This window comes from Dermacentor silvarum, chromosome 3 (genome assembly GCF_013339745.2).
Source record: "Dermacentor silvarum isolate Dsil-2018 chromosome 3, BIME_Dsil_1.4, whole genome shotgun sequence".
Classification (NCBI taxonomy): domain Eukaryota; kingdom Metazoa; phylum Arthropoda; class Arachnida; order Ixodida; family Ixodidae; genus Dermacentor; species Dermacentor silvarum.
Genome location: NC_051156.1, coordinates 69,758,452 through 69,786,121, shown reverse-complemented (window position 1 = coordinate 69,786,121; position 27,670 = coordinate 69,758,452).

Genomic DNA, 27,670 nt, shown 5'->3' with positions numbered 1-27,670 from the left:
AGCCAATGTAGCTCTCGCTACAAAATTCGTCGGCCCTTCCTTTGCATCAAGATGGATGATAGGCGAAGCTTGTTCCTGTGTATAGGTAACCATCCCCTTTGCCATCAACCTTATGCTTACTGGAATGTGCCCATGTTCATCATCCTGCCTATGAATGTCTTCATTCATTCATACTTGTGTCCATCGGAGCGGATTCCACTAATGAGGGACAAGTTGTTGTCGAGCCACAAACGCTTGTGTTCGATATCTCGAGTTGCTCGGTGGCGTGATTAGCAGCATCCGCCCGCCATAGCCGCTTGCAATTCGTCAAAATTAAGCTACCTCAAAATTACATACGTCGGTCAGAAGATAATTGAAATTCTACGCTGTAGTGATGAGCGGCAACGGAGCCAGCTGGGGAAGAAGACGACGACGATGAACGCGGGTGCAGTGGCACCACGGCGTGACGAGCGCGAGTACAAGCGCAAACCGAGAAGCTTGAAGCGGCCCTGGCGTCTTGCAGGCGCTTTTCGTCACCTGGGCTGGAGGCCGTTACTTATGCGGCGCTCGGCAACCTTGAGCACAAAGCGCAACTCATGCTGCTAAACCATCACAACGAGTCTTGGCGAAGCGGTATGGTTGCACGTGAATGGAAATGCAGCCGCTTACTACCACTTCTCAAACCCGGTAAATCACCGTTAGATTTGTCATCGTACCGCACCAGGCTCTGGCCAGTTGCATCGGAAAAATAATGGAAAGAATGGTTTTAACGCGCCTGGAATGGTACCTGTAGAATTACAATGTGTACTCAGATGCTATCGGCGGCTGGCTACCGGCGTGGGCACTCATCCATAGATAATGTCATCGATTTGGTCACATTTGTGCAACATCAAAAACGTCTGAAACGACTCACTGCGGCATTTTTCCTTGACATAAAAGGCGTCTATAATGTAGCACATTATGTCATTATAGGGGCTCTGATTGAAGCCAGAATCGGTGGCCACACTTTTCAGTGGCTATGCAGCTATTTGACCGACAGACATTTCTTCGCGATGCCCAAGGATGGCGCCCCGACTCACCATCCAACATTCCGTGGAGTACCGCAAGGTGGGGTGTTGAGCCGACATTATTCAACTCAGTGGTCGTTGGACTTGTCCGATGCTTGCCCAACACCGTTGGAGTATCAATCTATGCTGACGACATCTGCATGTGGGCGTCTGTTGTAACACAACTGCAGGTAAGAGCAAGGCTACAAAAGGCAGCTACGCGATCATTGTACTTGCGAAAAGGGAACTTAGAGCTGTCTTTAGAGAAATGCTGCCTTGTTACATTCACTCAGAAGGCAATGAGGCCTTACTTTGTAAGTGTGAATGGGCAAGCAATTGCAAACGCACGAAAACACAGCTTTTTAGGGGCAATTATCGACCGCTACCTATCATGGAGCCCGCACGTTTCATACCTAAAGAGGAGGTTAGCGACAACAACACACCTCCTCAAATTTCTCGGCGGAAAGTCATGGGGCATATCGGTGCGGTCAATGTTGCAGCTTTATAATGCCTTGCTCCTGGGTTTAGCAAGATACAGCCTCCATGTGCTATTGAGGCAACACCTGCAAAACAAACCTGCGTGTACTCCAGGGACTACAAGCTCAAGCCCTAAGGACGTGACTCGGTCTTCCGAAGTGTGTGTCTACGGCAGCAACGATTGTCATAGCGCGAGATCAGCCAATATCAACGTACTTAGACACCGACGCCCCCAGGGCGCATATTCGTCACTTTGCCCGACAACCTTCTCACCATCTTGCATCTTTACCTACGGAAAGGCCACACACAACTTTCAGTCGTATAATTGCTGCCAATCGTACGTCGTTGCCATCGAACTACATGCCTGCAGCAAGACTATCCTCACCGGTATTGTGCCTGCACAAAACTGAAATACGCCTCACCATCCAAGGCATCCCGAAGAAAGCTCATATGCCGTCATTTGCCCTGAAACAGGCCACGTTAGGACTTTTACATGAGCTTCACAGTGGCCGCGTACGTGTTTACATGATGGCTCAGTTAGACCTACAAATTCAGCTGCCGTGGTGGTGATTGAAACAAGATCCGTCAAAATACAGCTAAAGACGTCACATGTCTCATCAACGACAGCTGCTCAACTGGTAGCCCTCTGTGCGGCTCTTCATTTCATTCCGGACGAAACACCCCATCCATGGTCATTCTTCTGAGACACCAAGGGAGGCCTCCATAGTTTGCTCTCAGTACTGCGCCAGGGATCACATGAGCAGCTCGTCGAAGAGATCAAACAAGTAAACCATAGCATAGTTGACGAAGGACACTATATAATATATGAATGGTTGCCTAGTCACTGTGGCATACATGACAATGATCGAGCAGACACACCGGCCCGATCTGCCCATGACGGCGTCAACTGCGTTGCCATTCCGCTTTCGAGAGCCGACGCAGCAAAAAAAGATTTCCAAGCTTGCACGTGACCTATCATTGAATAAATGAAATTTATCTGATTTCACAAGTGCACGCATTCATACCCTGGACCAAAATTTACAGCTCGGTATTTCGCAACAATGGAGACGAATTACAACAAATGATTGAAGACCTTAATCGAGAAAGTGTAAGAATTATGTTGAAGATAAATATGCAGAAGACAAAGATAATGTTCAATAGCCTGGCAAGGGAACAAAAATTCAGGATCGCCAGTCAGCCTCTAGAGTATGTAAAGGAGTACGTTTATCTAGGTCAATTACTCACAGGGGACCCTGATCATGAGAAGGAGGAATAAACTTTATTTAGGGAAAAGAGCAGACACTAAAATCGTCCGAGGTGGGCGGCGTCCCTAGTCCAGGATGCCGTGGGACTGAGCCGATCGATATCTTGACCCTGCTCACCAGGCGATGCTGGTCTTCAGGGCTCGGGCTTGTCAGCTGGGCCTCCCACTGCTCGACGGTTGGTACGGTGATGGGTGGTGTCGATGGGTTTTGTTGACATTCCCATACCATGTGGTAGAGGGTATTGGGCGCAGAGCAGAAGGCGCATTTGTGAGTATAGCTCGTAGGATACATGGCGTGTAGCAGCGTGCCGTGCGGGAATGTGCCGGTCTGTAATTTGCGGAAGATCACTGCCTCTTCTCTTGTTAGCTTGGGATGCGGGGGTGGGTAGATCCTCCTGCCCAGTCTGTACTGACTCAGGATATCGGAGTATCTTTTCGGGACGCTATCATGTTGGTCTGCCGGTGCTCGTGAACCCGATGGGATAGCCCGGAGAATCTGATCTCGGGCAGCAGCGTTAGCCGCTTCATTACCCGCCAGGGACTCGTGTCCCGGGGACCAGACAATGTACAGTTCTTGAAAATTGTGTAGTTTTTCGAGGATGCTCAGGGCTTGTTTCGAAATGCAGCCCTTTTGGTAATTTCTGTATGCTGTTTGTGAGTCCGTGATGACTGTGATGTGATCTTCCTCTCGCTTGACCGTAGTGGCTGCCAGGGCTATCGTCGTTTCTTCCGCGCAATCGACGTCTGAAGTGCTTACCGAGGCTGCTGCTACCTCTTCTCCTTGGCCGTTGATCACGCTGATAGCGTGGGCCACTCTGTTCTTGTACTTTGCCGCGTCGGTGTATCTGACTTCTCCTTGTTTTGATCCTTCGTAGGCCTTACGTAGAGCTTGCACTCTCGCTCGCCTCCTTTCTCTGTTGTATTCAGAGTGCATGTTTCTCGGAATGCTGGCCACCATGATCTTCTCCCTCAGGGGAAGAGGAACCCGCTGTTTTCTGGACTCATATTCGACTCAGTAGCCCAGTCTTATTAGGGTGTCCCTGCCCGTGCTGGTGAGCTTGAGTCGCTCTATTTGGCTCGTCTTGTGGGCCTCTGCTAGATTCTCCCAAATATTGTGGATGCCCAGGCTGAGTAGCTTCTCCGTCGACGTTGTCGGTGGAAGCCCCAGTGCCAGCTTGTAGGTCTTTAGTATTAGGCTGTTCAATTTGTCTCTCTCACTTTTCTTGAGATCCAGGTACGGGGTGCCGTAAGTGACTCTGCTGATTATCAGTGCTTCTATCAATCTGACTTTGTCCTGCTCTTTCAGGCTCTGCTTTTTGTTAGTCACTCTTCGCACAAAGAGCGCGACTTGGGCAACTGTCGTTTGCAGCTTTTTAATGGCGGCGAGACTGGCACCGTCCTTCTGGAAAGTGAGGCGCAGAATACGGAGTACGTCCACTTTGGGTATGTTGATTCCATGTAGGGCCAATGTTGGGTCTGGTGTCTCCTGCGGAGGCCGCCCTCTTGTCCTCCTTTTGAGGATCAGGAGCTCCGACTTTTCCGGCGCGCATGAAAGACCGCAGCGGTGTAGATAATGCTCGGTCCTGTCGATGTCTTCCTGCAGGGCGTCTTGTTGTTCGCCCACCGATCCAGTGCACGTCCATATGGTCAGGTCGTCTGCATATATTGCGTAACGGATACCCATGATGTTCTCCAAGAGGTTCGGCAATCCCCTCATCGCTATATTGAACAGCAACGGGGAGATCACCGACCCCTGGGGAGTTCGTTTGGGCGGTATTTGGAACTTCTCGGTCCTGAGGTTCCCCAGGTCTATGGTCGCCGTTATACCCGTCCGGAAGTCCCGGACGTAGTTGTAAATCCGCCGTCCGCAGTTGGTATGTTGTAGGCTGTTTAGCACTGTTTCCTGTGAGACGTTGTCGAAGGCTCCCTTCACGTCGAGTGCCAGATCATGAGAAAGAAACTTACAGAGGAATAAAATAGGGTTGGAGCGCATGCGGCAGGCATTTGAAATCCTGACTGGGAGCTTACCACTGTCGTTGAAAAGAAAAGTGTACAATCATTGCATTCTACCGGTGCTAACATATGCGGCAGAAACTTGGAGGTTAACAAAGAAGCTCGATAACAAGTTAAGGACCGCCCAAAGAGCGATGGAACGAAACATCTTAGGAGTAACGTTAAGAGACAGGAAGAGAGCGGTGTGGATCAGAGAACAAACCGGGATAGACGATATTCTAGTTGACATTAAGCGGAAGAAATCTTGCTGGGCAGGCCATGTGATGCGTAGGATGGATAACCGGTGGACCATTAGGGTTGCAGAATGGATACCAAGAGAAGGAAAGCACAGTCGAGGACGGCAGAAAACCAGGTGGGATGATGAAGTTAGGAAATTCGCAGGCGCACGTTGGAATACGCTAGCGCAAGACAGGGGTAATTGGAGATCGCAGGGAGAGGCCTTCGTCCTGCAGTGGACATAAATATAGGCTGCTGCTGCTGCTGATGATGATGATGATTTCGTCCGACCTTCCACGACGTGACGGCACACTTCTAGTCGTCTGTGGCTTGGAGTAGCATTTTCAAATGCGTACTCCTTTCTTATCGGAATGGCCAATAGCCCACTTTGTGACTTCTGCGGGTGCAACGAAACAATCGCGTAGCTGCTTTGTGAGTGCCCTCATTTCAACCCACAGAGAGCAGCCCTCTCAGGCATGAAAGATCAACTGGACAAACACCCAATAATGGAAAACAACATCCTTGGAAACTGGCCTGCATAGAACAGCGCGAGCCGCCATGAAGGCACTGCTGCGTTACTTAAAAGACTCCGGACTCAGTGACAAATTGTGATTCTACAGTGTAAGACGTAGGATGGGATGTTGACACTATGCAACACTAGAACACCTTCGCAGACTGCGTGACAGTGCCCACAGAAACAGTATGTGTGTGTGACTTTCTTTTCTTTCCTTTTTTTACTTATTTTTCTCTCTCTCACCTGTCGCATACCTTTACCCCTCCCCCGGTACACTAACCTCCCTGTGTTGAATTAAGTTTTTTTTCTCCCTCTCTCTCTCTCTACGAACCAGCCGTGGAAGAAGAGGACGACTCTCGAGCCAATGCTTATGATTAATTTTTTTATGCCACCGAAACCTGTGTCTTACAACAAGCTTCGCTTGAAAACATGCCCTTCTATAGTAACAACGGTCGATACGAAATATGTAAGTGCACGCTCTTGCTCACCTGGTACTATTATATTGACCAGAAATCTGAAAGCACAAAAAAATTTGGACATAGCTCTCACTATCGACTCTCGCTGAAATGATGGCCGGAGTCAGCAATTCAGGGACGTCGGATGGTCTCCTTTCTGTGGTAATATGTTCAGAGGTTCTATGCGTCACTTCACACGATAACAGGAAGGTAACATAAACGATGCAGCTTGAAAGCTCTTGTTCGGGAGCTCTGGAAATAATAAAAGTAGCGTGAAGAACCAGAATTTGAAGAACAAAGAAGCAGTTTTGAAGGGGCTGGCTTGTCACGCCACTCCCTAAACGCAGCAATCATGATTGAATGATATGGCTTCCATCGGCATTTAGCTCGTCAATAACTTCAGCGAACGCAAGAAGCAATGCGTCTAGCGATGAATGATGGAGAAAGGCGAGAGCTTCACGAAATTACCAGGCCCCTGAAAGCCCTTTTTTTCTAGTTACAATAGCAGCTGTCATAGTAGCTATGGAACGCGATTGTCTGAAATATAAATGCATGAGTAGCGGATTTTCGTCAGCGGTTGTGATCTATATATATATATATATATATATATATATTGTGACGTCTCGGTTGGAACGACGTTTATTAGGCCCGGGAGCTCGTCAGCGAACCAGCGCAGCACACAGGCGATGATGATGAACACATATACAGGCGAAGAGGAGGATAGGTAAAAGTGCGAGGATGATGATGATAACATACAGATGAGGAAGATGTGCGTAATAAACGCCCACACTAATTTCCCCCCGATGTGAAAGCGGCCATCCTGGCCGGCCGTCAAGGTGTCGAGGCACGCCGCATGAAGGGCTTCATGCGGGAGACGTGGACAACCTCGGTATTGCGGCAACGGCGGTCTGTGGGGGCGTCAAGAGGAGTAACGCGATAGTTGACAGGCGAAGTCTGTCCAAGGACTATGTACGGCCCGATAAACCGTGGCTGGAATTTTTCGCATAAACCAGGGGTGCGAACAGGAGTCAGGAGCAGGACCTCGTCACCAGGTCGAAAAGATACAACGCGATGGCATTCGTCGTAAATATTTTTCCGGTCTTGTTGTCTGGCCTCTGTGTTCCGGCGAGCAAGCTGGCGACAGTGGTCGAGTCGGGAAATGTACTCTTCGCACGATGATAGAGATGTAATAGCCTTGGAGTTGAAGAATGAAACGTCCAGAAAGAAAGTAGGGGAGCGTCCATAAACGAGGTAAAATGGCGAGTAGCCAGTTGTGCGCTGCACGGCCGTGTTATAGGCGAAAGTGACGAATGGTAAAAGAACATCCCAGTTTTTGTGGTCTGGTTGAATATAAGCGGCGATCATGTCGGCAAGGGTGCGATGAAACCGCTCGGTCAGGATGTTAGTCTGGGGGTGATAGCTAGAAGCTGTCTTGTGGGCTGTGCCGGAGGCTTGAAGAACTTCGTTTAGCAGTTGGGAAAGGAACGCCTTTCCACGATCACTGAGCAGTACACGAGGAGCACCATGGCGTAGAATAATGGCTTCAAGAACGAAGTGAGCAACTTCCGAAGCAGAGCCAGTAAGCACAGAAGCTGTCTCAGCGTAGCGCGTCAGATGGTCGACGGCAGTCACTATCCATCGATTGCCAGCAGTAGTGACCGGAAGGGGCCCGTAAAGGTCGATCCCAACAACCTCGAACGGGGCTGCAGGGCACGGAAGCGGCTGTAATTGGCCGACAGGAGCAGATGTTGGGAGCTTGCGACGCTGGCAGGGAGAGCAGGAACCGACGTATCTGGCGACGCTAGCAGAAAGGCCAGGCCAATAGAAACGACTTCGAATGCGGTCATAGGTTTCATGGAACCCAAGGTGGCCAGCTGTCAAATCATCGTGAAAGGCGTTGAGGACACGAAGTCGGAGAGAGCGTGGTAGAACTGGCACCCAGCGTTGCCCGTCAGGATGGTAAATACGGCGATACAGCACGCCATCGTCCAGCTTAAAGTGCGCGAGCTGGCGACGGAGGCGCGCGTTAGGTGGACGAGAAGCCCCAGAGAGGTGATCAATGAAGCGTTGACAGTACGGGTCAGCCAGCTGACGAGAGGCGAGTGGCTGATCATCGTCGAAAGGCAGTTCGTACATAGAGGCCAGGGAGGTTACGGGGATAACGTTTATTTAGGGAGTTAGTATGGCTATATACAAGGTTTGGACAAGCAGCAGCGACGGATGCAAGGCTGTCGCGCGCCTCTGGCCACTTCGTCGCCGTCGTCTTCGTCCGACCGACAGTAGCAGCCCCTTCACTGTCTCGTGGCACTACCCCCCCCCCCTCCCGGGGCGAGAGCGCCGACCCGGTGCTTGCTACGACGGACCAGAGGGTCCAGTTACGTACGGCTTAAGTCTCGCAACGTGCACGATAGCAGAGGGTGGGGGCGTAGACGGTGCTGGTGCGGTGACTGGCTCGATCTCATACGTAACGTCGGTGACTTGACGTAGCACCCTGTAAGGACCATCGTAGCGGGACAATAGCTTTTCGGAAAGACCGATGCGGCGGGACGGAGACCACAGTAGCACGAGAGCGTCTGGGGAGTAAGAAACGTCTCTGTGGCGACTATCATACAGGGCTTTCTGGGAAGCCTGAGACTCTGTGAGCCGTTCACGTGCGATCTGGCGAGCTGTGTCGGCGCGCGTTAGGGCGTCGCGAACGTACGTGGTGGTTGAGCTGACAGGAAGTAAAGTATCGAGAGGCAGAGAAGGTTCGCGTCCATACAGGAGATAAAACGGGGAGTAGCCAGTAGTGTCATGTCGGGACGAGTTGTAGGCGAAAGTAACGTACCTCAAAGTAGCGACTCAATCGGGGTGATCGGCGGAGACGTACATTGAAAGCATATCGGTCAGAGTTCGGTTCAGGCGCTCTGTGAGTCCATTCGTTTGGGGGCGATAAGCAGTTGTGAGCTTGTGGTGGGTAGAGCAGGAACGAAGGATGTCATAGATGACGCGAGACAAAAAGTATCGGCCTTCGTCGGTCGGAGCTGTCGAGTGGGTAGAAAGACCAAAGTTCAAAAGCGGCAGGCACGTTTTGTTGTCGCCTATGGTAACCACACTGTGCGGGAGAACGACAGAGTGCATCAGGACCACGTCGAGAATCGGGGAAACAACGTATTCACCATCGCACATAGGAGGAGAGAGACTTAATGGGACGTACGTGGAGGCTAGCGGTGGCAGGTGGAGGAACTCGACAGAACATAAGCGGCTGGGAGTGTCCGATAGTACGTGGGCGTCGAAAGGGAGCTCCAGTTGAAGTACACCTGTGGAGCAGTCGATAAGGGCTGAGTGCGTCGAGAGAAAGTCTAGGCCGAGGATCACGTCATGGGGACACTGCGCAAGCACGGCAAACAAACCAATGGTCTGATGGTCAGCAATGCACACTCGGGCGGTGCACATACCAAGAACGGCAGACGAGCTGCCATCAGCGACCCGTACTGTGCTCTGAATTGCGGGCGTAATCACTTTGCGGAGCTGAGTACGGAGAGCAGCGCTCATTATTGAAATCTGCGCTCCGGTGTCTACCTCCGCCGTCACGGTGACGTCGTCCACTTGAATGTCCAGAAGCTTTCGGCGCGTAGGTACAGTCAACAGAGGATTTGTATATCGGGTCACTGATGCAGCGTCACTTCCGGGAGCTGAACGGCTTAGTTTTCCGGAGCGTTGGTGCCAGGCCGTGCAGGGGACGATGACCGGTATGGTCGCGGCGATCGAGATCAACGGCCTTGTGGGGACGGTGAGCGGCTAAACCTGGAGTGTGGAGCGGCGGCATCGGAAGCATCGGAAGCATGTGGGTCAGAGCGAGGGGAAAACCGTCGAATGTTGCCTCCAGGACGACGCCAAGATCCAGTGCTCCAGTTTGAAGGCGATGACCAGCTACTGCGGCAATGACGGGCAATGTGTCCAACGCGAGAGCAGTTAAAACATATGGGTCGGTCGTCTGCCGTCCTCCAGTCAGCCGGGTTCCTGTAGCGCGAAGTGTATACCTGGTTCTGCTTGACATTTGCAGGGGTACGTTCGGATGTACGAATGGAACAGGCGGCCGATGATAATCCCATGTTCGCGGACTCCTGGCGGACGACTGCTTTTATGAGTGACACGGTGGGCAGGTTGGCTGACTGAACGTCTGGAAGAACGGCCATAGGAGCTAGAGCTTCAAGTTCGCGGCGGACAATACGCGTTACATCTTCTGACGCTGTAGCCGGTACAGGCGTCGGTGGGTCTTCGCATGATGATGTGGCGGCAGTGTTAGGTAGCCGAAGGAACTGGCGGGTGATGCGGCGACTCTTCGCTTGTTCAAAGCGCTGGCATTCCTTAACTATGGCGTCGACCGTCGTACAGTCCTTACACACCGGTAAATTAAACGCGTCGTCGGCTATTCCTTCCAAAATATGCGATATCTTGTCATCTTCGGCCATTTGTGCGTTAACTTTTCGACAAAGGCCCAGGACGTCCTGTATGTACGAAATGTACGATTCAGTGGTCGTCTGGATACGAGATCCCAACTCCTTTTTAGCGGCCTGCTGTCGGTCAAATGATCTGCCGAACAACTCACGCAGCTTCTCCTTGCAAGCGTCCCAACTTGTAAGATCTTCATGCGTCCGGTACCACACGCGTGCCGTCCCTTTCAGATAGAATATCGCGTTGGCTAACATAACCGTGGGGTCCCACCTGTTGCGGTTGCTGACGCGTTCGTACATGTCGATCCAGTCTTCGACATCCAAGCCATCTGTGCCAGAAAAGGTTCCAGGGTCTTGTGGGTGCAAAATAATCACAGGAGCCGGTGGCTGCTGCACCGTCGACACTTCACTGGTCATCGCGGAGCAACCAAGACGGCGACCGCTTCGAAGTTCCGTGCTTGGTTGACGGAGCCAGCACGTTAACAGGTTTACCCCGCACCTCCACCAAAGATGTTACGGGGATAACGTTTATTTAGGGAGTGAGTATGGCTATATACAAGGTTTGGACAAGCAGCAGCGACGGATGCAAGGCTGTCGCGCGCCTCTGGCCACTTCGTCGTCTTCTTCCGACCGACAGTAGCAGCCCCTTCACTGTCTCATGGCAATATATATATATATATATATATATATATATTGTTGCACGGACGCGTTAGTGAGGAAAGCGATCACCGGTGAACGTGCTTGCGGTCCTCGGTTGGAAAGGAGGAGGAGGATGACTCTGGGTTCATCAACCAGCTGGCCGCTCTTGCGCTCACCCTTCGCGACCTACAATAAACGGCCCCTTCATCCGTAAGGGTGACAAACGGTCTCCCTTCACGCATGACAAAGTGGTGGAGGTGCTGGCAAAGCATTCACAACAACGAAATCGTCACTGCTGCAGCTTCGCCGAAGCCGCCGACTTGCCGGCCTCCCGCCATCTGCCGTGACCATCTTCTTCGACATGCTTGAAGAAGGAGCCGCTCCGAGGGCAGCGCCGAGCAGTCCGCTGCAGTACTACCGAGTTCCACCCACTTTCGGAGGAAGAGCGGGAGACGATGCCGACGAGTGGCTCCTCCACTACAACCGAGTGAGCAGATCCAACGGGTGGTATTCAACCGCTCAGCTCACCAATGTGGTGTTCTCCCTCACCGACACCGCACTCATGTGGTACGACAATAACGAGGACGCGCTTACGACTGGGAACTTTTTGTTGAAGAGCTCAAGACGTGTTTTGGGGACTCAGTCGCCAAACAGAAGCGTGATGAGCAGAAATTGTCGCAATGGGTGCAGCTACCACGTGAGGCATGCACCACGTATATTGAAGAGGTTTTAAAGCCATGCAAGGTGGTCAGTGCTCGCATGTCAGCAGAAGATAAGTCGGACATTTGCTGAAAGAAGTGGCGGAGGACGTGTACAATTTTCTAATCGGTAAAAAAAGCCTAAGTTCTGTGTCCGACGTCATTCGGCATTGCAGAACTTTTGAAACGCTCAAGATGCGTCGGATTACGCCAAAGTTTGGTCGGTTGGCAAACGTTACGACGGTTGCCAGTGTGGACTCGAGCCCTTGCCTCGACCTTGCTTCGACCATCCGACAGATTGTCCACGAGGAACTTTCCCGCCGCGAAGAGATGTCGCGTTCAACAGCTGACCACCATTGCATTCACACGTCGCGTGAGGCTATGGCTGCACCACATTCGGCCCCTTGGCAACCGATGGTTAGTGCGGCGGCTGTAGTGTACAGCGCAGCCCCACAGTCTCGGATGACAACACGCTTTCCGACGACTTCACGCTATGACCGACGCGCACAGCGCACGCCTTCTCGACCCCCGATGTATCGTCATGACGCCCGCCGTGAACCAACCCAATACCGAAGAGACAATGACAATATTCGCTTCATCGACGAAGAACCAAGGTTTTGACCTCCCCCGGTGTGTTACTCTTGCGGTGTCCCGGGTCATATATCGCAGTTTTGTAATCAGCGTATGATCACGTGGTATGGCCAGCCCTCAGAGTTTTCACGGCCCTCCGAGCGGCCCCATGGTGTCCCATGGCCAGCACACGCATCGTCTGGCTACGAGTACTGGCCGCGCAGCTCCCGGAATCGCTCCCCAGCATCTGACAAAAGTTTGACGCCCCCACCGCGTCCTCGTGCATCCCGTTCTCCATCACCGCTACGTCGCACCACGTAACCTTCGTCACCGAAAAACTAGCCAGCGCGGCCGATGGAGGTGAGGTTGCTGGAGATGTGCTACTGACAGAAATACCTCCTGTGTTGATACTTAAAAACAAAGTGCGACTTTTTGTGGATAATGTGCCTGTGATGGCTCTGGTGGACAAAGGCGCAACAATTTCGGATGAGTGTCGCTTTTAAAGACTTGTTAGGGCGAAAGGTCATGTTCAAATGGGACGATGCTTCAAAGTTCTGTGGCGTGAGTGGCGAGCCATTCCGACCTATTGGTGTGTGTAGTGTTGACGTGTTTTTGGGAGACCATGTTATTACGACAGAGTTTGTGATTATTCCTCGGTGTACCCATGATGTTATTCTCGGCATGGACTTCTTACGGGAGTGTGGTGCCACTGTCGACGGCCGCACAGGGAAGGTATTCATAAGGGGTAGGATGCCGTCGTGACTCCTGGAGAACACTGTAGATCATGAAACTACCTTGTGTGTTTGTGGCGATACGGTTGTACTTGCATCATCTAACGTTTGTGTTCCCGTATCTGTTGCGGCGCCGATTCTGACAGCTTCGATGCTACCGCAGAACCGACGCACATGAACTGTATGAAGAAGAATGTGTTGGTTCCACATTGTGTGGTATCGATAAAAGGCGGACGAGCTGGCTGGTGGATCGTAAACCGTTCTACGGAGCCCATGGTACTACCAGATGGCTTGAAATTAGCCTTCATCCGGGAACATGCGTATTTATCGCTGGCTGAACTTACAGAAGTGCCGGCAGAACCTGATGGCCACAGTTAAAAAACGGCCCTTTTGGCGATGGTAAATAAATCGCTCAGCATGAGTGAACGCCGAACGCTAATTGGTGTGCTTTCAAAGCACGTCTCGGTATTCGACTTTGCGCAGAAGGACAATATACCTGCAATCCCCGCGTCATGAACATGCCATACCATCAACACGGGTTTAGCAAATGCGATTAGACAAAAGCCATACCGCGTTTCACCCTCAGAGCTTCATATTATCAATGACCAAGTGCACGAAATGATGAAAAAGGGAGTAATTAAAGAGTCAGCGAGTCCGTGGGCAGCTCCAGTGATTCTTGTTAAAAAGAAGGATGGATCTTGGAGATTTTGCGTCGACTATCGCGGATTGAATGCTGTAACAAAAAATGACGCGTACCCACTTCCACGTATTGACGACGCAATCGACTGCCTTCATTCCGCCTCTTACTTTTCCTCAGTAGTACAGTGTACCTTCTAGTACACTGTATCAGTAGACTTACGATCCGGCTACTGGCAAATTCCGATGCATCCTGAAGACAAGGAAAAGACTGCCTTCGTAACCTCTGACGGGCTCTATGAATTTATTGTGATGGCATTTCGACGTTGCAACGCTCCGGCAACTTTCCAGAGATTCATGAACACTATTCTGCGCGTCTTGAAGTGGAACAACTGCATGAGCTACCTCGACGACGCCGTCATCTTTGGCCCCCACCTTCAGCGAACACAACTCGCGTCTGGATATTGTCCTGAACTGCATCAGAAACGCTGGCCTAGTTTTAAACTTAAAGAAATGCCACTTAAGAGACCGACAAATCCTTGTTCTTGGGCACCTCGTCGATAAGGACGGCATCCACCCTGATCCCCAGAAGACAGCAGCCGTTGAAGCGTTTAGTGCGCCACGCTCTGTCAAGGAGCTTCGTAGTTTTCTGGGGCTGTGTCACTACTTCCACCGCTTTATCCCTAAGTTTGCCGACGTCGCGTATCCGCTGGCTACGAAAGGACACCCCCTTTGATGGGACTCCGGAGAGTGACTCCTCTTTTCGTCAGTTTAAGTTTCTGCTGACGTCACGGCCTATTCTTCAGCACTTCAATCCTTCATCTGCGACGAAACTCCATACGGATGCCAATGGCATAGGTATTGGCGAACTAGTGACCGCGAACTAGTAATCACATATGCAAGTCGATCCTTAAGTAGACCTGAGCAGAACTACACTGTAACGGAACATGAATGCCTAGCGGTAATATTTGCTGTTCAGCGGTTTCGTTTTTACTTGTATGCACGCCCCTACACAGTTGTCACCGACCACCACCCATTGTATGGCTTGTAAATCTTCATGACCCTTGTGACTGCCTTGCCCGCTGGGCGCTGCGACTGCAAGAATACAGCTTCAGCGTCTCTTATAAGAGTGCTCGACGACACGCTGACGCGGACTGCCTCTCGCGTATGCCACTTAGCACTACGGACTGTGACGCCGACGACTTCGATCACCTTGTGGCTTCTCTGTCGCCGCGTTTTCCAGACTTCGACTGTTTCAAAGCCGAACAGCGAAAGGACGCTAAATTAACACCGCTCTTAACCGCTAGGATCGCCTCTACTACAGCACGCGATTTCTGCGTACGTGATGGACTCCTGTACAAGAAGAACTTTTCCAGCACTGGCGCACGTTTTCTTCTAGTGGTGCCGGAGAGCCATCGCATAGCGATTCTGAGTGCTATGCACGACGACCGTACGTCTGGCCATTTAGGTTCGGCGAGGACGCTCCACCAGATTCAGGAACGCTTTTATTGGCCTGGAATGCGACAGTCTGTTGAGACGTATGTGGCCAGCTGCATGCAGTGTCAGCGTCACAAACGTCCATCTACTAGTCAAGCCGGTCTCCTGCAGCCGATCCCGCCTCCAGGCACGCCTTTCCAACAAGTGGGCATTGACTTCGTGGGCCCTTTTCCAAAATCAGCCAAGGGAAATCGGTGGATAATTGTTTGCGTCGACTACCTCACACGCTACTGTGAGACGGCGGCCGTGCCCTCAGCAACTGCCACTGACGTTGCAACGTTCCTGCTGCAATATGTCATCCTGCGACATGGTCCGCCTCGCGTGATCATCAGCGACCATGGACGACAATAAACAGCAGATGTCGTGGAGGAGCTCCTTCGATTGTGTGAAACCCACTTGCGTCACTCGAAACCATACCATCCACAAACAAATGGCCTTACCGAGCGCACCAACCGAACAATTATAAATATGCTATCTATGTATCTTTCGTCCGACCACAACAACTGGGATGACTTACTGCCTTTTTTCACGTACGCGTTCAACACCGCCAGCCACGAGACTACCAGCTATAGCCCTTTCTTCCTGATGTACGCGCGGCCACCGCGGTACACATTCGACACTATTTTCCCTTTCTGTAGTCACGAAAATCCCACTGTCGCCGAGACCCTTTGTCTTGCCGAAGAGGCGCGTCGTATGGCTCGTTTACGCTCTTTGGCATCGCAGGACAGATCAAAAGCACGCTACGGCGTTCGCCACCGTCCGGTAACTTATCGTCCTGGTGATTTAGTGTGGATGTGGACTCCTGTACGGAAGCGCGGGTTATGCCAAAACCTTTTGGCCACCTACGATGGACCATTTGTTATTCTTAATAGACTTACTTACTTACTTATACCATAGCTCGCCTCACAGCGAGTGGTAGAAGTGCTGCCAAGACCCAAGTGGTCCATGTCGCCCACTTGAAATTGTTCACGTCAAGACAACTGGATTGACTCGCCCGGCGGGCTTCGTCTGGGGCGAGAGGAATATTGCACGGACGCGTTAATGAGGAAAACGATGACCGGTGAACGTGCTTGCGGTCCCCGGTTGGAAAAGTGTAGGAAAAGGGGACTCTGGGTTCATCAACCAGCTGGCCGCTCTTGCGCTCACCCTTCGCGACCTACAATAAAAGGTCCTTTCATCCGTAAGGGTGACAAACGGTCTCCTTCATGCGTAACAATATATATATATATATATATATATATATATATATAGTTAAAGAAATAGAAACACGCAGCAAACACATAATAGGACTTTACTGACGTTTCGGCTTGGGTCCGGCCTTCAGTAAGAGTGCGATTGCAAGCACACAGAGCTCAATTTATACATTTTCTCCGTACGAGTGAAAAAATATAAAGAAAAAAATATAAAAAAGGAATAAAACAAACACTTGAATGGAAACTTGCGCGTACACAGAGTGGCATTATTGAAAAAAAATGTGGTTGATCCCTCTTATATAGGAATCGGTATAGAACACGAAAGTGAAACGTGTCTTCACAGAAGTAGTGTAATGTTTATTGCACATTGATATATAATGTCTATTGGTGTTTTGTGGCTAAAGCGCCCTTAGGCGTTGATGCACCCACGCTGACGCCTGGTGGCACGTCTCCTCCATCACGACTACCAACGTCGATGACCATGAGCAACCGTCGTGCATATGGAAGCTGCACTACGCTGCACACGCTAGCACAACGCGAAAGACGAAGCACGTAACTGACACACTAATACAACGCGCAAGACAAAGCACGTAACTGAATCGTCACCGAGTCAAATCAGCGCGTACAGCGCGTCGTAATTGCAGCCTCCGCGATCAACTTCAGAAACATTTTCAGAGCTAATTGCGGAGGCCACGCTCCGCTGTGCTGAGTACGGTGAACGCCACCTAGTAGTGCTTCTGCGAGAACGCGTTGGTAGTGCTTCTTGATGCCAGCGTCCCTTCGAATGCTGGCATCGAGGCGTCGTAGTGCTGAGACCACCGAAGCGTTCACTGTCGGTGCGCGTTAGTGTCATAATGCAGTACTTCTCTCTTCTGCTCGTAGGCGGCGGCACCGCCCCGAGCAAGAGCGCGGGTACACGGAGGAGTATTAGATATATAAGGCGCGTCTGTGTAGCTCTCTGCAAATGCGTTTGTGGCGCAATGGGTTAAACGCTCGGCGATCTATCGTCGCGGACCGAGAGGTCGTGGGTTCGATTTCCAAATTTTGCATGTTTGTGGAACTTTTTCTTCTGGTTTCTTTCTTTGTATTATGTTCGTGTATGTTCGTGTGACGTATTTCCGTGACGGAAATACGTCAGTGAAGTCTTGGTGGACCCCGGCATAAAACACTTTCGTGTTAAAAAAACGTGAATACAACAAAGACGTGAACACACGCTTGTAAAAGGTGGCTAGCCTATGACCACAAGCGCGCGCAGATTCAGTGGCTTCATTAGAGTAGTGTACTGGTGGGAAAAAAGCAGGTAAAAGATGGATACGACTTGATCTCTTAAAATCATAGGTAGCGGTACAAGGTAAATTTTTGAAAAAGAAAAATAATCATGAGAGGTATACAAAAATGCTAGATAAAGAACGTGTATAGTATAACTGATTAAATCAAGCAGGCTAGGTGACTATTTGTCGCCGCCCCATTTCAAAGGGGATGCCAATAAGTCATCATCATCATCATGAGTGTCAACACGTACAATGACTCATGTCAAAGTCAACAAAAACGACGGGCATGTACAGTGGTGCTATAAATGGGTACAAAGTTGCGCGTAAATACAGTGGCGTTATGAAAACATATTAAGAAAAGCTAGTGAGGGGTCGCTGCTTCGACGAGAGTATTTGACCACAAAGACGGTCAATACATCCTCACCTGGCCGCCGACGTGGACGCAGTCTCAAGCCGAACGCCCTGGGAGCCTATGCTGCTCAGCTCCACCCTCGAAGACCAACTCTGGGCGGTCCAGCGCACCGAGGAAGCCGTCAGAGCTCAAGGGATCGTGGCCGACGCCTAGGCAGGGATATTCGCCCAAATCCCCGAATAACTCGCCGGACTTTCAATTGTTGTTATTCTTGTTCTACCACAGGAGCCTTTTACGAACACGGGTAGATCATTGTAGCGTGCGTGGTATTATTTGGAGTTGATTATCGCCTAAAATAGGGCCGTTTTCGTTTGAAGGGTAAAGTACAAGCTTCGTAAGTAATGATTCCATCCTACGCACCGAAGTGGCAATTCCCCAGCTTTTGTCGCAATTTTATTTCTGCATACCAGTTATGAATGAATAAACCTTTATTTGAAGAAGTCAGTTGGCAGTTAAAAATCGCAAAATTTTGCCATACACTTTCGCTAGCTTCATTGCCCAATTTGTTATACAACTTACAAAAATAATGCCCCGAGAAACCCCTTAAGTATTGTACCTGGTGTATAGAAATTTGTCAACTGCAAATAGCGGAGGAGAGTATTGCAAATTATTCTACCATGGTTGGGCCGCTGTGCTACCCTTCCGCCTCATCACAGCGGATGCGACGCAACTAAGGCACCACGTCAACGTTGTGACGATGTTATTACCTTTTTTTTTGCCTAATAAATGCACGCCGCGGATTTCGTTCGGAAAACATTTCGTTTTTTTATACCTGTACCTCTGGCACGAAATAGACGCACGTGATTTAAAGGAATTATTTCGCGTCCCGGAAAAAACTGCGCTGCAAAAAATAGGGCACATACATTCCGCAGACTCGTAACTGGAACTTTTATTGATGAAACCCTCATATATGTATAAAAACGCGCACATATCATGACAGCACCGTGATTGAAAATTAAACAATGGCAAAAGAATTATCACCCATGCACAACAAAATTTGTGCCAAGGGGTCACACAGATTATTGACCGCCGTGACAAGCGACGTTGCTGCTTGCTGGGCGTGGGTTTCTGAGATGATTTTAACTTTGACTTCAACTTGCAAATGGGGGTGCTCTAATTTTTAGCAATGAAGAAATCAAAATAGGAGCGATGAAAAAAGGAGTGAGACGAGGTATAGGCGTGGCGAGCCTTTTTAACGCTTCTCTCGAGATTCGCGATAAATTATTCGTCGACGTTGGGAATCCAGGTCAACAATAAAGCATGTCCTTGATTGAGGCTATTGAGGTTGACATTTGAATTTGTCATCAGAGATAAAATTGAAAGACTAAACAGCCTATTTACTCACAGACAGATGGCGGCACAAAATGAAAACAGGAAGCCGGAGCAGTTGGTGACTATTACTCGATGTAAACAGGCGTTCGAATGAGAAATATGAGAGACATTGAAAACAAAACAAAAACAGCATAATTTGTGTCCTTTCCGTTCATTGCCTTGTTTTCTTAACGATATATCTGCCACCACGACAGGAGAAGAAAAAAATATAAATGCGGGCAAGTCAGCGCACCATTTTCTCTGCTTCCCAAATAGTAGCTTCATTTATTTGTTTGTATACGAAATGACATTACGAATGCTCTAAGGAGACGTCATTTACTTTGTCCATTGCGTCGAATCTTTCCACGCGCTCTTGAAACCGGTTATACACCCAATGCAGTATTTAGCAAGAACACACTTGGTTTTCGGCTAGTGTGAATACGAATTCTAAAACTGTCGTAAGAGGGCGCATTCGATTCTATCTCTTCACAGTTCTAGCTTAATTTTCTTAACTTTTTGGGCGCGGTTCTAACTATAACTTTCTAACTATCGCTGCGTGGCTAACCGCCGTCTTGCATATTTTGCAAGAGTTCATGGAAGCCACGCGGTGGACAACAGCGTAAGGACAAAAAAAAAAAGAGTATGAAGCAGTGACGCAAGTGTGTCATGTTCATAGCACTAGTGTTCATAAGGGTAAACAGGCACACAAACGTGCGAGCACCTTGGCGCACTTAACGAAGAGACACGCATGTTAGAGTTTTCGTCGGAAACACATGCGCATGCTTTCAACCCTTCCTATGATTACTTTATGCCGCATTTAACAACTTTTCCTGCTGTAGGCACCGATGTGAGTGTACAACGAAACATCGGTGGAATCGTCATCTTACGTGGCCGATCAGTGAAGCCTTGCCCACATGCGAATTACAAAATTTGACCACTCTCACAATTTGCAAGTGCATTTCTCTGGCTTTTCTCTGGCTTTCCCTTTGCACATGGTTTCATCATGAGAGCTACGCATACGTTATCCATGTTGTAAAAGTAGCAAACAGATTTCGCACCCGCTTATAGCAAGAACGACTGCGTGATTAAGCCATCTTCATCGTGGAAAAGGCAGCTATATTTACAATTATGGCAGCGGTCGAAAAGCAGAGGGCCTGTGCAGAGTTAATTACTGTGCGAAGAAGCTACCACCAGTAGTGACCAGCTGTTTTGGCCTGAGTGCTATGTGGAACCAACCCTGCCCAGGATGGGCTATGGAAATTTGGTACATAGCTACATTATTGTACCCCATGCTGTTGGGGTGCCCCAAAATGGTACGGCACTTTGAACGATAACAGACGTGCTCCTCTGTCAACGTTTACTATAGCCCGATGCGTCCAGCGAAGTGCCTTGCAAGGAGTGCCTGCGCTTCTATACGCTCTTGCACGCCGCTTCCTAGTCAGGTCACAAGCTGGACAGATATCGCTCAAGGTGACTTTCTGACAATTTTCTGGAGTGGGCTCACACCACGTGCGACTGCAAACTGTTTGCTGTGCGCGGTGGCCTGTGTTCTACGGCGCTGCTGTTGGCACACTAAGTTTCAGCGCAGGTTGCCCATAGTGTACTGCCTAACGTGTAACACCAGACCTTACGTGATGTTGGAAAATGCTGACTCTGACCATTGGCGAGCTCATTTTTCATCATGGAAAAATTGCGCGGTAATCGGAGCTGAAAATGTGATCTGCACGAGCGCTGAGCAATGCACACATTTTGCAGTAGGCATTTTGTCCAAGGCGCCGGGTAACGTCTGCGGTAATAAAATTGTACTCCCAACGGTGTACCAAGTGGCATGTGCCAAGTACCAAGTACGAAGTACCAAGTGATAGAAGTTGCACTCTAAAGATGCGATGGAAATGTCGCACAAGTGGATACCCTTTAGCACTTTGCAGATGGTTCTTTCATCGGCTTGTGACGTCATGCCGGTTCGCACAGTCAGGTCCAAATAAATGATGCCGCGGTCGCCCGCTTGCTGGCTCGACTGTACCACCGCGATCTCTATTTGGCTGGAAGATATCAGGGGGTCCACGCATGCACGCTCCTTTTAGCTCTAAGGTAAAGGTTGACGAGCGTGTGCGACACCTGTTTTATTTGGGGGAAAAAGTTAGAAAAGGGGCAAACAGCCGTACAAAGCACTACTAACTTTCACTTCCATAAAACTTTGCGCACTTCTGAAATCAGAGTGTTAAATGAATGCTCCTGCAGGGGCAATGATTTGACATGTCGCGTAAGATACATTATGACCAATCACATGCAGCATAAGGTAATAAGAAAGCGATAACTGATCGCATGCCGCCCAGGGCTAAAAGAGATAAGACAAGAAAACGCTGATATATTCAAGAATATGCGAAATGATTTCTGCCATACCGTTTAGCTGTCATATTCTTTGAACGAGAAGCAGACATGGTTCTCATTAGTGAACAGCGTACGCGGTTATTGCTTTTTTATGCTCTATGCTCTCGGGGGGACAGAATCTCCCAAGTATTCGCACGTAATCTGAAAGAAACGAAAAGAGCGGGAAAATAAAATTAAGACAGCACCATACGAAACCATTTTGGGGCACCTGTAACGTGAAGCCACAGGGTAATGATTAAAGTGCACTCTTTAATTATTTTCACCTGCAGACTGAGAAATATAGATATAAAATGATATAAAATTTCCCTTTAAAAGAGGCAGAAAATAAACAAGAAAGAAGCTAGCAAGATTTCATGGTAGTGAGGTACTTAGCGGAACCATAATTAATTGTTCAAAAAGACGAAGTGCTGCGTGCGCAGCGCGGTATTCAGCACAGCATTAATTCTCAAGGGTTCTCTACAAAAGAGAGCTGTTCGCTGCCTTACATGTTAATAAGCGAAGTGCAGTCGTCATTGTCGTCATGCCACCGTTGTCATACCGCAGTAGTATTATTACTATGGTACTGCAGTAGTAGAAGCAGTATTAATTATAGTGGTACTAATACTAGAAGTAATACGTCGTGTTGTAGTTGATGTCTTGTATGTCCCTGGCAGATAACCACAGTGGGGGATGGGCCATTATTCAAGTGGCTAAGATAAATGGACAAGGATAGGATAAAGCAGCGTTTCTGCCACCGCCGTCGACCCTTGTAGCCATCATGCTGTGGTCATCCCTTTCTTTGCCGTCAATGGCACAATGATTTCATTGAAGCGAGAGGCAGCAAAAAAAGTGAATTTATTTCATTCGCCGCTGTTCATCGCGCCAGCACTCTGGCAGCGAGTGTCCGCGTTTATCAAGTGGGATGTGTTCATATTCGCCTGTGGCGCATGACACCATGCATGTTTAGTTAGTAAGAGAATGTTTCTTGCAGTTTGTAGGGCTAGCGAACCTAGGAACCATACTTCGCAAAGCTGTCTAATAGTTCGCTATCAGAATTAATGCATTGCGTTTCGGGTGAAACTTCGGCGCTTTTTTTCCTTTTCTTGATATTTCATATATTTACTGACTTTGATAATGAGATGCTTTTTCCGGGCTGCAATATTCATGTGTTTTTTCAATGGGTTCGTAAAAATTTCACCTAAAACATTTTAAGGGGCATACACGAATAAATGGTTCCTTGTGAGTGCTTGCCCTCACCGTCTTCCTTCGCGTGTGTCTCAATCTTTTCGCGCTCAGATTCCTTTATTAGCAATGTGCCAACAACTCCCATCATGATGTTCTACTGACGCCTGAAATGACGCTGTACCACGACGAGTAGCTATTTCCGAAAGAGTGAAAGCAAATGAGCTTTTTCGCGCCACTTAAATGAAATTTCACATGCAAAATTCTCACTTTATTCTCAACCGGTTTTAATCAATCCTTCACAACTGCTCTTCGATTTCTACTGTTAACACTTACATCGCCCTTTACTTGTCCGTATTATCTTATTTTACTTTAATCGTACCAAGCGCTTCGTGGCCAAACCCCCGAGGTGGGTATGTGCCATGTGAAGGAAACCGTCATCATCATCACCATCATCGTCATCATACCGTGCAGTACATGGTAGAGAGCGCAGAAGCAGAGGAAGACGAAGCAGCCGCACCAGGCCATGTAGCTGACAGGTCTGAAATAGTGGCGTCGATTGTGGTCGTCGCGTGACACACTGCCTCCAGCGCGACAACCAGCTGGCGGAGTGCCGGAGACGGCAGCGCCCCTAGCCGCGCCACCCGCTACGGGTGGGCGGCCCCATGGTGCCATGGTGGTGGCCGCAGGCATGGAAGACGGTGGCCGCCGAGGCTCCGAGTGCCGCTTCCTGCGTCGGACCGTGCAGGCGCTGCTGGGCGTCGCTGTCGTTGCGCTTGCCATGCTCAACGGAGGCCTGCTCACCTCCTACTTCAGCGGCACCAGTGGTGACGGCCCTGGGCTGCGATACGCAGGGTGAGTGACCTGGCTCGTGTAGGAAGTTTACGAAAGCAGGATTTAAAAGGAACGGCGCCGATCAGGAGACGAAACGGTAGTTGACGACGCACTAGGTGGAGCTGAGAGGCCACTCTCGAGGGCACGGTGATGGTCTGTAGCTAAGTTGACGCAGGCCTGTACAAGGAGAAAGGGGTATCAGGGACATGAGAATTGCAAGTGCTAGTACTTTTCACTGTGGAAATGCTTGTCTCGTGCTAATTCTTCTCCGTGATTATTCCCAATGCATTTCGGTAACGTTAGTGACGTTGCTGCTACATGTGACAGGGCGAAGAGAGAACCTGTGATACAATAACGTAACAGGAAGGGCTTCGAGGAACAGGAGGGGTATAGTCAGTGACGCTCGAAGGAAAAGTTACGGGACTACAAACCAGCCGTTTACAGCGTGGACCCTTCGATAAATAATATGGTTGGATAGTCAAGTCACTAGAAGAGGCATTTCGTAGTTAAATTGACAAAACTAGCTATAATGACGAATGCGTGTTTGGGTAGGGAGTAGAGGCATCTGTTTCCCTTTCTTCTGTAACTAAAAGGAGTGCTTACCGCTTCTTTTGCGGTAGTCACAGTTCGACTCGTGCATAACTGTATTTCTTGCGAACAGATACAGTCGTCCCGATTATTCTCCTGCAGGTAGGTAGGTAAGTTCTTTTGTTGCAGAGAAGTAGAAAATTAATGACATCAAAGGCCACAGACGCGGTGAATCTCTCACCTGTCGGACACTGGAAATATAAACTGGCTTGGACACAGGGAGCGTACGCGATCATCTGGACTTAAATAATTTCAGGATTGTACTTCATGCAGCAACTTGTATGTTTCTTCGAAGGCTTCTGCAAAACAACAAATCGCACTTCGCTTGTTTATTGCGTGAAACTCATTGTTAAAGAAAATGAAAAAATCAGTCACATCCGAAAAAAAAAACACAGTAACGTCATACAACACTTTTAGAAAGAGGTCGTTGTAGTTATCAACATTAAGGTAGTAACCATTTGTCATAGCATTCACTACTTTGTTACGGAACGCAGTGCGCAAAGTTTGCGTTAGCAACACTTACTAAATGGAAAATGTAGTAACCATTACTCTCGGAGCTGAGTTCGCAGCTCCAAAACGTAATACTGCGGCCCTCACTCACGCCATTGCATTCTCATTATTATTAGTTCAGTTACGTCGGTTTGCTTTACAAGCGGCACTTCCATGGCCGAAATATGACTCATTCCCTTCATTATGAAACCAAAACAATAATACTGATAAAAAATAAACGGCTATATCGTTTCTACGGTGTTTCGTATAACTTGTAACACCATCCAGTAATGGTGCGTAATGGTCATACTTGCCAGGAGCACTAAGCTGCGGCTAACTGCACTGCATAGAAAGAAACTACAGGCAAAGGAGAACAACGCACAATAGAGTTGCCGTGGTACCCACGGTAGCGCTGCACGGGAAACAACAACGCAGAATGTATGGTAAATACGGGAGAAGCTTTGTCGTGCATCTGGAACATTATTGGAAACGATACGTGACATACTTACTATGAATAAAAAGGAAAAGAAAAATACAGTAACACATTATTGCACATCTATTCTACAGAAAATTAATATTTCTCGTCTGGTATCGTCGTTTACTGTCAGCTGCTGTCATGCATAAGTACCAGCTCACCCGTTTCGCCATCCTTGTGCAGTTAGGCGGGCTGCTACGCGTCACACTTTCGAGAACGATCTTTTGAGTCGCCCACTTTGGACGAAATGTTGTATAAACGCGATAGCGTTTAGGGTCCCATGTCGCAGAAAATTCGGAGTCAGCAACCGGTGTGTGATCGCGGGCGGCGGAGAAAATCATCCAGCCACATCGACCGTGCAGGCCCTCCACGGGGTGCAAGGTTTTGGTGAACAAAAATTGAATTTCTCACAGTGAAATCTGTCAGAAAAATGGTAAAGTACCACTTTACCATTCGGCGTCGGATTCGCTGTAGGATTCTTTACCAATCGGCGGCGGATTATAATTTGATTGTACGAGAAAACCTAATTCTGCTACGAGGAAACTCAAACATTTCTACCAGATCTGCACGCGTCGTGGCAACACGAAACAATCAATAAAATAATAAAAGCAGGTTCCAGGGCCTTCACATTTTAATAAAAGACCACTTATACTGCCGCTGGAAAAACGCCTTTCCAGCAATGCATTTCAATTTAAATATGAATCCGACATCAAGGGAATCGGTGTAAGCTTGGTGTTTGTAAGCTGGCTTTCCCACGTTCAAGGTTGCAGTGAATGAAGCCTACTTGCTGTATGCGAACGATGCTATGCGAACGGGTCCCGATAATGTTATCGCGTTCTACTCTTAAAGGTGAAGCTTAATTGTCCTCCGAGTTTTTGGCACGCTATATACAGAACTATAAAGTGAATGAATAGGTTCACCAATACAGGAACAATAGTTGCAATCAACTAGTCGGGAATACATTTACTTAAGGAGCAAAAGTTCATATTCCATTGGCAGAACAGGGCTGCTATACCATAAAGCTATTACAAAATTTTCTATTCCAATTCGGCGATTGGTCAAAAGATTTTCGCGCCGACACTTCACCTGTCTGTCACGCAATGTCCCGAAAACCGCGAGAACGCTCCATCTGACATGATGTGTGCGCATCGATTATGCATGATTAGACCAAACGAGATTAAAATAATTATTTCTGATTTGACGCCTTTACGCCATTAATCCTCTGCAATTGGTCAAACGTTTTCGGGCTGCGGCCACTTCACCCGTCTGTCACGCGCTTTCACAAAACCGCGAAAGCTCACGGTGTTAAAGTGACGTGAAACCGTGAAAAACGCATTATTATGCCGAACAAAACTTCATTTTTTTTCTGAATAGCCGGAGTTTTCTCCGTTGCGAAAGGAATAGAATATGGCTGATCGCTGATCACTCTGGCACTGGCTACTCGGAGCTGCCGGGGAGCATGGAGGTATTTGCGTATAATAAAAAATTTTTGCGTGGCACTATTACGCTATCAAGCACTTTCAGCACGTATACGACATCGCTCTGCGAACTATTCGTTGCTCAAGATCCGTTCTGGCGGCAATCTTAACCTTCCGTTGCACGCCGCCGCGATTTTGCGCCAGCCACCGCAAGCTAAGTAAGGAGAAGCGGACCAATCACAGATGCCGGCACAACCCTCTTTTTCCGATTATCTGCTGTCACTGTGCTGGCTCGGCTCCATCGAAACCCTCTCCACTTGAGCGTGCTCCTCGCCTGTTGTCAGTCAATTCGATAAGGAAAGCTGATCGATGTAAACTATGCTATTCGCTGTGAAAGCAAAAAAAGCAACTGCCTATAAACGAGGAGCTCGTTTTATTGTGCTTTTCAAACAACTGTGCGGGTTACCACCTGATGCTTGCGTCTGCGTTTGCTTAAATTGAAGTCAGGAGGTTGGAATTAAAATAGATTGGAATAGTTTTACGTTATCGGCCCGAGGAGTGAATGCAGAGAGCAACTAGGAGCAGAGCAGAGCGCAGAGTGATCCCCCGTCAAATCTTCCCATGCGCTCCGAGTGCAGGTGGGAGGGCAAATGTCTATCACGTGACAGTTTCTTTAGCTTCCCACGATGATTATCATGCTAGCTTCGTTTTCAGCCGCCACTGAATGTCGCACCTGGGACAAAAACGACTGAAAAAAAAAAAAACGAAAGAAAGGATATGACGCATGTGCGAAACGTGACTGCCTTCGCACTCAACTTTTCGCGAGGAGCAGCTCTAAGGCCCGTATTCACTAACGGAACTTAAGTAGGGCGTCAATAAGTGCAGGAAAAATACAAGTGTTAGGAAAGTTTTAGGAAAGTACTTCAAAAAGGCACTAAGTATCACTTCCAAAAGTA